This window comes from Apostichopus japonicus, chromosome 19 (assembly GCF_037975245.1).
Source record: "Apostichopus japonicus isolate 1M-3 chromosome 19, ASM3797524v1, whole genome shotgun sequence".
Lineage (NCBI taxonomy): Eukaryota > Metazoa > Echinodermata > Holothuroidea > Aspidochirotida > Stichopodidae > Apostichopus > Apostichopus japonicus.
The window spans coordinates 19,656,622-19,670,285 of record NC_092579.1 but is presented as its reverse complement, the minus strand read 5'-3'; the positions used below and the strand labels follow the sequence as shown (position 1 = coordinate 19,670,285).

At 38.0% G+C, this 13,664-nt stretch overlaps 1 long non-coding RNA gene across 1 annotated transcript; it reads left to right on the top strand.

Moving 5' to 3' along the window:
* Positions 1-382: 382 nt before the first annotated feature.
* LOC139960120 (uncharacterized) lies at positions 383-13,200 on the top strand. Its single transcript, XR_011790364.1, has 6 exons — positions 383-1,115; positions 3,596-3,694; positions 5,800-5,904; positions 7,246-7,330; positions 7,955-8,083; positions 10,756-13,200. It is a non-coding gene; the product is annotated as an uncharacterized lncRNA (long non-coding RNA).
* Positions 13,201-13,664: the final 464 nt, after the last annotated feature.

The following is a 13,664-nucleotide window of genomic DNA, read 5'->3' as shown; positions in this document are numbered from 1 at the left end:
CGACATCTATTTGGAGAACATTTCGTTTTTCATATTTTACTCCTATTTCCAAGGCGTATTATCTTCATTATCTCAGTGCTTATAGTTTCATTTGAATGTCAGCGTGAACCTATGTAAGTGAAAATATTTTCAATATATTTTTTTTATTCGAGATATACGAAAATCGGTGCTAATTTTTGACATGAAGTTGTATATATGTGACGTCATACTTATGGCTGGTCCGGTTCCATTCGGCGCATAATCCCTTGCATCTTACGCGTTAAGATCGATCAAATTCAAAAGCGTTATGGACCAAGAATGAGATTAGACAGTGGTTTGGATAATTAAATTATGTTACCGTTAAGAGATAAAGGTATGTGATTTTTATCTTTCTAATACATAACAAGATGATTGATTTAAGGGATATTAAAGTAGGGCTAGGATAACGAATCTTTAGCCAGCTAGTTCGGAACACTGCGAAGTTCGGACACCCCTAAGAAATACACGATTTCACCATGACAAACTACAGGAAGAGCCAAATTTCACCAAAAGTACGAAGCTACAGTTATTTTCTCTCCAAAATGACCCGTGTACAAGTAAATACTTACATATTTGTCGATAAAATGACTTAGAACTATGAAGTCTGTTACAATTACTGAAAGAGCAACTGCGCCACCAATTTTATCACCAGCGCCACACTGTGGGCCGGGTGGCGTTTTTTTTTTCCCCAGGACGAACGTGGGTTTCAGGTTTTTCAGGAATTTACAAATTCGTTTGAAATCAGAGTTAGGGTTTAGAAAGTGGGTTAAGGATACAGTTTCTATGAAAATGCAGGATTGTCGTTCATAATCTGGGGTAAAAACTAGGAAAAAAGATTCAGAACATGTTTTTTGAAAAAGCGTCACATGTTTGGAATCCAGGGATTTGATTGGCCGATGCCCACGTTCGTCCTGGGAAAAAAGAAAACGCGGGCCGGGGTGTCCAAACTTCGCAATACTCTAGCAAAGAAATACCAGTTCCACAATCACGAAGAATCTTCCTGGAATACAACGTAAAAACAGTTTGCAGGAAAGAAAGTTTGGCCGTGTATCGTAATATAACACACACTTCTCCCACCATGTCAAGTATATTTTCAGGTGATTTATACCAATAGATATAGTTTTGGGGTGTTTTAAGGCTTAGGTATCCGAACTTCGAAGTGTCCATGCTACTAACGTAGGCTAGTCAGGGCTAGGCGTCAAAAGTACAGTAGCTCATGATGAACTAGTGGGAACTTTTCGCAAACCTCCACACTAGAGTCCATGGTGGATGTACACTAAAACGATGCACAATTAGGCTAGGCCTAAGGTATATATGTGAATTAGCCTACATCACAATAACCTCATTCGAGTTAACGTCTATGGGCAGCCCGGGCTGAAGTCACTTTTCGGCAGTCACCAGATTTCTGCCGCGAGCACACACCAATCTACAGTGTATTTCGGTTTCTGTTTAGTACTCATTAAAACCCCTTCATGTGTCACAACAAGGATGTTGTTAGGCAGGGCAGCAGTGCAAATAACACTAACAAACAATGCGTGGGCAATCTAGTTTTAAACACCTCAAGACTAGGGCTCTCCTTATCAGCCAAGGATTGCGTATTCCAGTCTTCTATAGTCCTAGGATAAAAACTATAGTGAAAAGCCCGATAATTATGTGGAATTTGAGTATAGCGGCCACGTCTCCATGGTTTCAAGAAGGAATACTGTAAGTCTCGTTTGGGACTGCAACTAGGCCACTAATAATTTGATGAAAAAGCATGAGTCTGACCCTTTTCCTTCTTTCTATGAGGGTTCCCATTTGAAAGTCTTTAAGATCTCAGTGAGGCTGGATTGCCTACGGAAATCACAAGTTATAAAACGTCAAATTCATCTATATGTCAATGTGTTGTTCTACTCTTGAATAGTGTAGATAACGTACAGATAATGGCTCTAGCTAAGCAAAGAAGGTTTCTTGACTTACTTGTTTCTTAAACGATTAGTGTTTAGTAGCAAATAACAACTACACAGTTATTTGAAGTTATTTGAAGTTTAAACTTCTGAATAAGAGTATTTTAGCTCTGGCGATCAAGCTAGACCATAGTACTTAGTGAATGAATCTATCGTTTGTTTTCTCCGGCTGATACGGTGGGTTGGGTACAAATGTCCTCGTACAGTAACAGCATGGTTACTTAGTAGTCCGCCCTGCCTTATTGTGTGTGTTAAGATTTAGCTAAATTTCTTGTCTTTTATCACTGAATTCATTTTTAAATATGATCACAAGATATTGTCCATGATGAAGATGTGCTACTCACAGTTAAATAAGAAAAACTTATTTCTAAAACAAGTAAACGTGGGTAAGAATCATGCAAACAGCAGTGACTGTGTTGTGGAGGTTTTAGTAAACGTTGTGGATATGTACCCGATCCAGGGGCATATCCAGGATTTTTTACTAGGGGGGGCGTCAGGCATGAATGATCGCCGTCCTGGTGGATGGGTCTAAGGGGAAGGGTGGACAATTTTTGCTTTCGAAGAAGAGCTGAAATGCAAAATGGTGCCATACTGTATATGTGATCCATTTTTCGAACTTAATAAGAAGCAACATTTCCAGTAAAAATGGACACAAAATGCACAATTTAGTATGGCTGGCATGTCACTTAGTGTTTGTAAAACTTGTGACCGACTGGGAAATCTGGTGATTGCCAAGTTTCACCATCAAAGCCTTTAAGAAATTTATGAATTTTACTTTATAAAGGTCGTCATCAATTTTTTTTTTTTTTTTTTGCTAAACTTTTTTTGTTTTTGGTGACGGCCAATAGGGGGGCGCGCGCCTGTTGCGCCCCCCCCTGGATATGCCCCTGCAATCGTCGGTCAGATTTAAGGAACCTCACTTATTTACCCAATCACGATCACCCATTCATTAGTATTGGTGGCCATCGACACAAATTTTAAATATGAAGCAACACCATAAAACATTAATTATTATGTGTAGTAATTATTTAGTAAACTTGTAAATAAATAAAAGGTTCAAGCAGAACAAAATTGAAAAACCTTGAAACACAAATTATTGACACAAAAGAATTTTTTAATCCGACAGCAACAATTAATATAAACTACTTAGTAAAGAATAAACCTTTGATTAGGAGGTCTAATAACAGCGCCCAAAGCACGCAATAAAACAGTATTTTATTTTATTGAAATTACACTAAAACAGAACATTTAATGATATGTCCAATTTATTTAGCCACTGTTCAAGAGTCTAAAATGTAAACAAGTTTGAAGAAATAAATAGTCAAAATATCTGTCTCTATGAGTTAAAAATACTCTCAGAAAATATGACAATATATATTACAGGTACAGTACATACACAAATTGCTACAAATTCTGCTTATATGGTTGACGATTGGTTAAATAGCTCCCACCTTTGATAAACCATAACACACAGTTATGGTCAGTCACTAGTCCAAAACGCCTAGCTTACGTTACAGTAGTAAAGTAAGGCCCCATTAGCTTACTGTTGGATCTGTTTCATTCTTAAATAACTATAAACTGTATACTCTGTAGCTACAAATTCTTCATGATCTTTTGCACATATCTTTCAGTTCCACCAGATGAGGAAGGTTGTGAAAATGTTACAGAATCTGAAACAAGCTCCTGTGACAGTAGTAATCCACTGAAGTGAGCACACAAAACCTTGACAGGTAAGAAAGGTTTGATATTTCATGTAGTGATTGACAATGAGTTTGACAACTGCGTACACAATCAAAAATGACTTTTGTGATGTTGGATTGAAGTGTACCCCAATACAGGTCCGGGATAAACTTTGTGTTACTGTACTTGGCTGTGTGCTGAATGTCATAACCACCATTCATTTAACATTGGGCAAGTACTTAAAATATTAACCTATAAAAAAATTGAATTCTGAGGCATTTTAACGCTTGTGTTTGAACTTTGATATAGCCTAGTTACACATGTTTCCAATGCAGGTATATCCTACTTGCTAGCCCCCCCCCCACCCCACTCCCTCCACTCATATGCTCATTGGACACTGTGAGGTAAGTAGTATGGAATATGTATCCAAAGGTCATGTAGGGGATACAGTGAGAGCTAGGCAAACGTTTGGTACCCTCAACTAATAAATTCCTTGAAATAAGATGGACCAGGGATCAAGATAAGCAGGGGCACAGTGGCTAATAGCATGTCCTAATGTTGCCTATGTGTAAGTTGACAAAATATTTAATTTGATAGGCCTGTACGACAGTAAAGCCACATATATGTGTTCATGGCAATCCTTAAAACATGTTCCCATGTCTTCAATGGGTCTTTCCTACCTAGCCCCCTCTCCCTCCACACACACACAAATTCATGTCCATTGCACATTGTGAGGTATGGAATATGTATTGAAAGGTCATGTAGGGCTACAGTGAGAGCTAGCTAGGCTAATATTTAGCATCCTCAACTAAAACTAAAATTCCCTGAATAAAATGGTCCAATGACAAACATTGTCTTAACTGTACTGTTCATTTAGCTGTATTCGTCTTTAACATATATGAGTATGTCCCCCTAATGTTGCCTATGTATATTTAAGGCTTCAGTGAGAGCTAGCTAGGCTAATGTTTATCCTCAACTATAAATGTCCTGAAATAAAATGGTCCAATGACAAACTTTGTCTTAACTGTATGTTGGTGCATGCTCGTTATCTGCATTCCATTCATCTAGCTGTATATGTATTTAACATATATGAATATGTCCCCCTAATGTTGCCTATGTGTAAGTTGACACGTTATGTTTAATTTGATATATGACGAATGAAGCAATGTGTGTACATGAAAATTCCTAAAACATGTACACACGTCTTCAATGGGTGTCTCCTACTAAGTAGCCCCCCCCTTTCCAAACACTCCAATCCATGTTCATTGTACATTGTGGGGTACAGAATGTAGTATATGGAATATGTATTCAAAGATCATGGACATACTGAATAGGGCTACAGTGATCTATGCAAACGTTTAGCATACTCAAACTTCCCTGACAAAAGATGGACCAGTAACAAACTTTGTCTTACAGTACATGGCTGCTTGCTGAATGGCCTACCTACTACAGTATTCATTTAGCTGTATGTCTTTAACATATAAGGAATATGGATTTTAGATGTCCCCCTAATGTTGCCTATTTAGTGGAGGCCACATGTGTTCATGACACACACAAGTCTATGTTCATTCTATATATAGCAGGAATTCTTTAGTCTATATATGAGGTAGTGTATGGAAGATGTAACAAAACATTCAAAGGTTGTCTAGTGCTTCAATAAGAGCTAAACAGGTTTATCATCCTGAACAAATAATTCCCCGAAATAAGATGGACCAGTAACAAGTGTCTCACCCTCATGCGTGAATGGTTGCATGCTGAATGTCCTACTTACCATTCATTGATCTGTATAATATCAACATTTCAATATTTTGAGGTATTGGAAATTTTGAATATCCTAATGTTACTCATCAAATACTCATATGGTGTGTATGTGTCTACCTAATGTTATTTATATGTAAAGGTGACACAAAATACAGTATAGTTTGAGACAAGTGGAAATCACATGTATACCACCTCCTATTTATTCATGTACATGTCTTCTCTCTGGTGGTAAATCCATAACTATATGAACTCCCTGGAATAAGATGGACCAGTGACAAGTGTCCTACTATGCACACGCATAAACCATCAATATCTACCTATCAATTTCATGTTGAAAGAATTAATTTCATACTTACAATTAAATTGTACATGGTTCTTTTATTATGGTTTGCAGGTACCCTGGATGAAGATAGTGAAAGTAGCGATCTTGACCAAGCATGTTCTTCCTGATCAACCCCAACGAGAGTTTGTCCAACAAGGCAAAAAGCATTGTTGCCTGGTAAGGAAAATTATTATCCAAAGTCCAATCTGAAAAAGGTCCACTTCTGTGCTAATGGCACGCACACAGTCCTACACATTGCTGGACCTCTGTTGACCACACATGACCTTTGACTGCCGAAAAAAACTAATAGAAATAATTCACTCACTATGGAGCATGGTGGCCTAGTGCCTTGTGCATTTGACTTGCAACACACAGGTTGTGGGTCTGAGTCCCACACGTCAATACGTTGAATTCTTGTGCAAGACACTTTACTCCATTTGCTTCAGTTCACCCATCTCTAAAATGGTTGCTAGCTTCGGCTAGGGGTTAGTTAGCAACGGATTGACGGATTGGGGGAGTGTTTCACTCTAATATCACTTGCATCATTTAAACCAGGTTTAAGCACTGACCTTATGAGCCATCTGGCACAGAAGAAAACCTACCTACCTTCTCACTATGGGTAACCTACCCACAAAGTGCTGTATAAGCTCAATTGAATTTTACCTCATTAAGATATATTGTTTACAAGGTTTTTATGTCCATGTAAGTCTATCATAAGGGCTAGTCAAATTTAACCTCACGGAACTTGAATGTATGTATGTATGTAAGTATGTGTGTGTGTGTATGTATGGGTGTTTGTGAGTGAGTGAGAAAAATTAAGTATGTCGCAAACTTCTCCTAGACCCGAGGTCCTGTCAAGTTTAAGCTTGGTGGGTGGGTGCCTGACCATGGTAACTCATGCCTGCGTGATTGATGACATCAAAGACGTCGAAGGTCAAGAATCTAAAAATTGGTTTAAGCTAGCCATTTTCTGCATGCCAACTTGTTGGACAAAGGCATTAAACCACATTATATTTAGAGAATGAAGAGACAAAGTTTAAAACAAGACAGATGTTTAGGGTTGTAGTTAACAGGTCAATTGAGTTAAACTTAAAATTGGTCTCAATTGTGCAAAAGAGTGCGTCGTGAACTTCTCCTAGACTGTAAGTCCGATCAGATTCAAACTTGGTGGGTAGGTGCCTAACCATGTACTGTAAACTTGATCTTGGGTGATTGGCATAAATGCCATAGGTGAAAGGTCAAATACCCAGAAACTGTAGCCATTTTCTGCTTGTCAGTATGTTCCAAAAGTCATTAAACCACAAAATATGTAGACTATAATGCGACAAATATTAAATTAGAACTTATGCAGTTGTTAAGGGTCAAGGTCAAAGTTCATTGTAGATCCATTCCATCATAGAAGAGATGAGATGCCATGGATTGCCATCTTGTCTTATGTTTTAATCGTAATAGATGCTAAGATCCCATAACAAGGGAGTTTATTAGGCAAGTTTCATTCGTTTCTGTTTTTCTCAACAGGAAAGATATGATTGATAAAGATGGCTACCTGCAAGGAATGCAAGGAATTTAGATGAATAATGAAGCAATCCATGACAGAATGAAGGTGAGATGACAAAACTATTAAGTAATGGATCATTCAACTGTCAATTTGAGTATATTTTCATTAGTGTAATGTAAGTTTAAATTTTGCTTTGTTCAAGGGCTGTCCTAACATTGTTGGTGTTTAATATCATTAGATGCAAGGTTACATTGCGACAAACATGCAACATCATGTCACCTGTTGAAAATTTTAAGTTACATTGCTTATACTACATTTTGTGTTTAATAGAATGCTGAGTGAAACTACCCACTGCTATAGGTGATGAAACATTTGGTGTTTAATCCGCAAGCTCCAGCTCATTCATTGGGGCTTAAACTTCAACTCCTACAAAGATCACAACGAAGAGAGTAAGTGACGTCTGTTCCTGAAACACGACAATAGCATAAGAGACGGTGGTATGAACAGACCTTACAGGGAAATAGTTAACGTCGTTTAATGAAAGTGAAAATATTCCCCATCTTGGTGGGGTGGAATTCATTTCCCAGTGAATTGTAAAGCAAAAGAGAAATCTGCAAGCAATGATGATTATTAATGTATCTTTGTGTGATTGATTACTAATCCATCTTTGCGTGATTGATTATTAATCCATCTTTGTGTGATTGATTATTAATCCATCATTCTGCTTAGACGTTGAAGGACAGCAAAGTAAAATCAGAGGATTCCGTGAAGAGACTGGTAGCAGAGATCAAGATGCTAGGTGAAAGGGTCGTTCAATCTCATAAAGCCGTACAGAAAGAGGAAGAGCCAGCCTGCCAGGTACATTTTCAAGTTACTTCCATTTGCGTTTGGTACGTTGAGAGAACAAGATGGATATGATGCCCGCATTGAATAAAATTATTGGTAGCAGAATGCTAGAGACAATGGGTTTTAGGACTATTGTTTGGGAGCGGGTCACAGATATAGTCATGAGCGAAGAAAGTTGGAATGAATTTCAAAACTAACCAGTGAGTCTGTCTTCAGTACAAAGATTTACTTTGCTGCTAAATAAACCCGAGCACATTTAGCAGGAATGTGAAGCATAAATCAGGGACGTTTAAATTTGGTTAAATTGTTCTATTTATGGTAGTTTACAAGCGAAGATGTTACCTAACTTATATGGAATTGATACCAAGTTTTTGTATTGAATGAGTGTAGTTGTTACATTTTATGTCCCCGCCAACCCCACCCCACCCCCGGAAAAAGTATCCCTAACCGTGAAGAAATATCACTTAGTAATATTTACTCTTACCGAGGGCGATGGAGTACAACAGTTGAGGAGAGTGGAATTTTCAGAACTTTAAAGAATACATCAAGTTTATTTCCTTCGTCCTCAGATTTAGTGTAAAGTACATTTGGTGAATATTGTAAGGATAACAAGCTCGTTCCCTTTTTTCCTAGAACTGAATAAGTATTCACGCAAAGCAAGTTTCTCTTTTTACCCAAAGTAGCTGTGCAGTTACTAGTGTATTGGAAACAATATTATACCTGCCATTAGTTTTGCCATATGCTGCTGTGTTTTTTTTGGGGGGGGGGAGGGTTTCCCTTAAATTTTATGTGCATTTTGTCATGTTTGTTTTGACAAATAAGGCTTTGTTCTGTGCAGTGATAATTTTTTCCTATAATCCCAGAGATATATATATTTAGAGGAAAATATTGAAAAGTGTGTAACAATATTAACGTAGGGTCGGGTCAGATCTTTCTGGAAACCATACTCGTAAAGAGACTAGGAGAGAATTGGTCGGGGAGGATGGGAGGGGGGGGGGCGGGTCTTGGTGGAATATTTAGGGACATTGCAGTTATTGTGTGTTGTTCTCCATCTCAGTTAAAGACCTGTAATTTATTTGTAAATAAACACCCAGTTACTTAGTATTTTGCTTTTTTTGATGCAGCCAGTGGTGGGACCTAGATTCCCCATCTCTTAGATTTTGTCTGTAACCCCACCAAAACACATACCCAGTACCACTAAACCCACTCCAAACTCTGTTGCTCCATTTACCCGAGAGAATCTTGCTATGAAATTGGCTGACTTGCTACACAAGTGCAAAGATATTGGGCATTTTTTATTTTTTTTCCATCAACAGAAACTCTAGTATTATCATCAATATAATGATAAACAAAATGGAAAAACTTTCAGCACATGTATTCACAATAGTAAACACTTACTTATTGCTTCCACTCCACCATCCACTTTAATATTCTGGCTTTGCTTTCTGATGATGGGCAGGTTTGAGATGTAGTACATTTCTCCATCCATGTTATTGTCAGATCATGAAATGAGAATAAGAATTAATAAAATTGTAAAAGAAATGTTTCCTTCCTGGACAGCATGACTTCATATCCGTCACTTCTTCAGTATCTACCTAAATGACAAATGTAGGCTGAATTTTAGACACTATAATGTCGTAGTCCCCAAGAACAAGGTTCATTTGAGATTTTACACTCATACACTGCTGATCCAGTTTCAAGCTATTCACCGTTAAAATATGCTAAACCTCCGGTATGTTCCTTCAAAGGCTAACTTGATGATGTTATCAGCTCTTCTAGTACAGGCTTTAATGTTAATGTTAACCCATTGCTTTACATAAATTCTAATAACTCACTCAACAAAGGCATGTTCCTTTAACGTGATATTAAAACAACAACACCCTTGCACTCATTGAATGAAATTTAAACATCATAAATCCAAATGTTGACAAATTTGTACTACCACTGTAAACATGTCATTTGAGACAGGTAAAACTCTTTTTGTGATTTTGTGCTGGATCTGATGAACTGAGCTAAATGGTTAAAGTATTAGACTAAATAGTATTGTCACTCTAAACCTCGGCAAATTACAGGATCGTTCCCTCAAAAATTAAAAGTGGCATAAAAAAATCCAGCCTGGCCTGATAGCACGTACTGTTTTTCAACGGTTCACAAACAAATCAACTGAGGTTTGTTTCTAAAGTCATCTTTTTTATGAAGTTTTCCACAATGTATTTCCATTGTAATATAGCTTGTAAATCTATTGCAACTCAAATATTTTTGGCCTTCACGTTGTTATATATTCCTTTTTTTTTACATTTTTGTTTACAGTTTATTATAATATTTTGTAACTACTGTAGTTGATACAACAATACTAGACATTTTACTAGTAGATAGGTTATAAATGAAAATGAAAAAAAAATGACATTTCTGACAATACGTAAGTTAGGGAAATCATTAAATGTTCTTACATCTCTGTCTGTGGCTCTGACGACCCCCTCCCACCAAGAAAGTGTTACTACCCCACCCCCTCCCATCACCCAAAGCAATCTGTGTTCGCCCTTAAAATTATTGGCTATTCTCGACTTATTCGAGTATTTAAATGTAACATGCATGATCTTCACTTTATGCAGAGTACTTTCATCTACATGGCTTGTGTATTCCTATCTAGTATATAATTTTCTTTCATACTCTTTTTTTGACAGAACCACCTATGGTGTCCACCATGGAACAGCTCCCTGAGAGACCTCCAGAAGACTTAAAATTGGAAGAGACTTGGGAAGATGACAAAACATCAGGCAGAGACAATAAATTGAAATCCCAAGCCCCTGTAGCCGATTCAGATCCCTTCTCTAGTCTCAGTGGCGTAGGAAGGTACTTTTGAGTGGGGGTGGGGGGGCTGAAGACTGAATGCCGGCCTGGGGGAGAGGTCTAAGGGGAGTGGGTGTTCCCTGGATTTTTTTTGTTTTTTGGATTTTTTTGCATTTCCAGGTGGCCTCAGATGCCATTTGGTGCAATATAGCACACTTCAACACCCACTCCATTTTGTAAACTTAATTTTGTATTTTCACCTGGCCTTAGATGCAATTTGGTGTTCCAAATGAGATTTTTTTTTCTCATTTGGAAATGAAAAAGGGGTTTTCTGACTTGCGAAGCGGGGGGGGGGGGGGTCTAACTCGGACCAGATCAGGAAAGGCTTACCAGACGATAACCTCCTGAAGGCAGAAGAAGACAGAAAAGTTTGTTCCATTTCTGGTAGCGACGTGCCAAACGCTTCATCAATCCAAAGAGACAAGCCAAAGGGATTAGAAATAGGACTAAAGTTGAAGAAGAATCGGAAAGTGATTCGATCCAGCTACCAGATAGTCCTGCCGGTCTCGAACTTTCAGGCTCACAAACTTTTTGAGCCACCGATGTTGCAGCTTCTTAAAAGATATATGTATATATATTAGCTTTGCTACTCTTTTTATTGTATGACCATGTGTGTAAATATTGAAGCATTAAGATATGCAGCTTTTTTTTACTTGAAATAGCAAGAGATAAAATGGAGAATATTGTATGAAAGCTGTACTTAAAAACACTTGAAAAACTGCTTTCCTAAATTTTAAGGAACATTTTGGCAGAATTTTTCTGGAGAAATCTATCTATATTTCATGCATAGTCTTGAATGCTTCTGCAAATACCATAGGACCATCTCTGCCCTGCACCTAAAAATACTAGTGTTTTTTCCTCTCTTGCATGTTTGCAAAAGTGCTCTTCTCAAGGGTATCATGTTGAAAATTTTCTCAGATTTACAGATGGAAATTATGAAAGGTTTTCGTTAAGGATGGTCATGTGATGATGCTAAAAGATAATGCATAAAGAGTCTGTAAATTCAGAAGAAAGGAATTTATAAGTGTCCTATGCCAGGAATCTTCGATTGATTCCTAGCCAAAATGCAAAAAGGAATCAAGGCGTGTATCTATGCAGGTAAATGTTTGTATATGTGATGTTCCAACTTGTAAACGGGATGACTCACCAAGCATATCTTGCATGAATTTCATGAAATTAGGATTTAAATTTACAGCTCTGAATTCTTTGGCTGCTCCAGTTATTGAGCGGAGTCAAAGGTCAACTGAGGTCATCAGCGGCCAAAATACAAAAACCATGTAGTTGAGTTTAGTGAACATCTGTAGCATTGGTAAAATGTCATAGTTAGGTGGTAGGTCCCCCTCCCTGAACATTACACTTTGAGCAGTTCTGTTCAGAGGTCAAATGTAAATTGGAGTCATCAGCTGCCAAAAGCCCGTAATCCTTGTCAACATAGCTTCAAAATCATAGCTGCGATTATACTCAGGCTCAGAAATGTACAAGAACTGAATGTTCTATGAAGAGGTCAAAGGTCATTAAGGTTCAAATTTTGACCACCTTTGGATGATCTTAAAACACACCTCAAGTGATCCCTGGCAGTTGTCACTAGTTAAGTCTCAAGGAGGTAAACAGGCTCTCTGAAAAGTTGCCTTATTCTGTGTAGTCTATATATACTAGATATGCTTTGGTATTAAAATATTTTAGTGTATTGAATGGGCAGGTTGGCGGCAGAGTTGATTTGCTAGCTCAAAAAAGGTAAAAGGTAATGTCCATTTGCTCATACATATTCAACATCTATGGGTCTATATTTCACATAAAAGGAAGACTGTTCTTTCTGGATTTTAATCCATTTTTGGCCATAAAACTTATGTACTGTAAAAACGTTATCAGTGACTGAATAGGTTGATGTCCAAAGAGTGAGTTAGTACATGTTTTGTGATCTAGGGAGTTTGAATTGTCTGATCATTTCTGGTTCTCACTTAATTCTTGAACAAATGTTAACTCACTTGACTCTACATCAGTCAGATAGTCAAGTGGGATTTTGTGCAAATTATACGGCAAGAAAATCACAATTCTTTGCCCCCTGTCTAGAGAATGCTTAAACTCCTCTCTTTGGGGGGTTTGATATAGATGCAATATTTTGTTGTCACTAAGTGGACACAGTTTGTTTATTTGCAAGTTTTGGTTGTTTTTTACTTGTAAGCTGCAAACTGAGAAAATGTGAAAAATGTATGGTGAGTTTTTTTGAACTTGTGCTTTCACTGGAAGAATAAAAAAGAAGAGCATGAGTTGAAATTGAACCAGGGACCTTGTGATGCCTACTTTTTTTGTCTATCAGCTACCTTAGGATGCATTTCCAATATTTAAAGATCTGGTTGTTGGTTGGTTGTAAAATATATACACCTCCACTGAACCTTGTCAGGGAGGGGGGTGGTTGCCTACTCGCCTCACCCGCTTGGAAACCTTGTCAGGGGTGGGGGGAAGCTAACTCCGGTGCCGCTTGGGAGCCTTGTCAGGGGGAGGGGGTACCGACGAGCTCCCTTTACAGAATTCACCGGCCCAACCGGGGCTTGAACCCATGCTGCTCAGTATCATTGCAGATGGAACAACCGATCACACCATTTTGGTTCCCAATAAAGTAACCTTCGTTTCTTACCTTTATACTTCCACCTGCTCCAAAGAACAGAAAACTAAAAGACTCTGGTTGGGTTTTGAACTCATGACAGTGTGATGTCTGTGTCTCTTAGTCCAGAGCACTAACCAC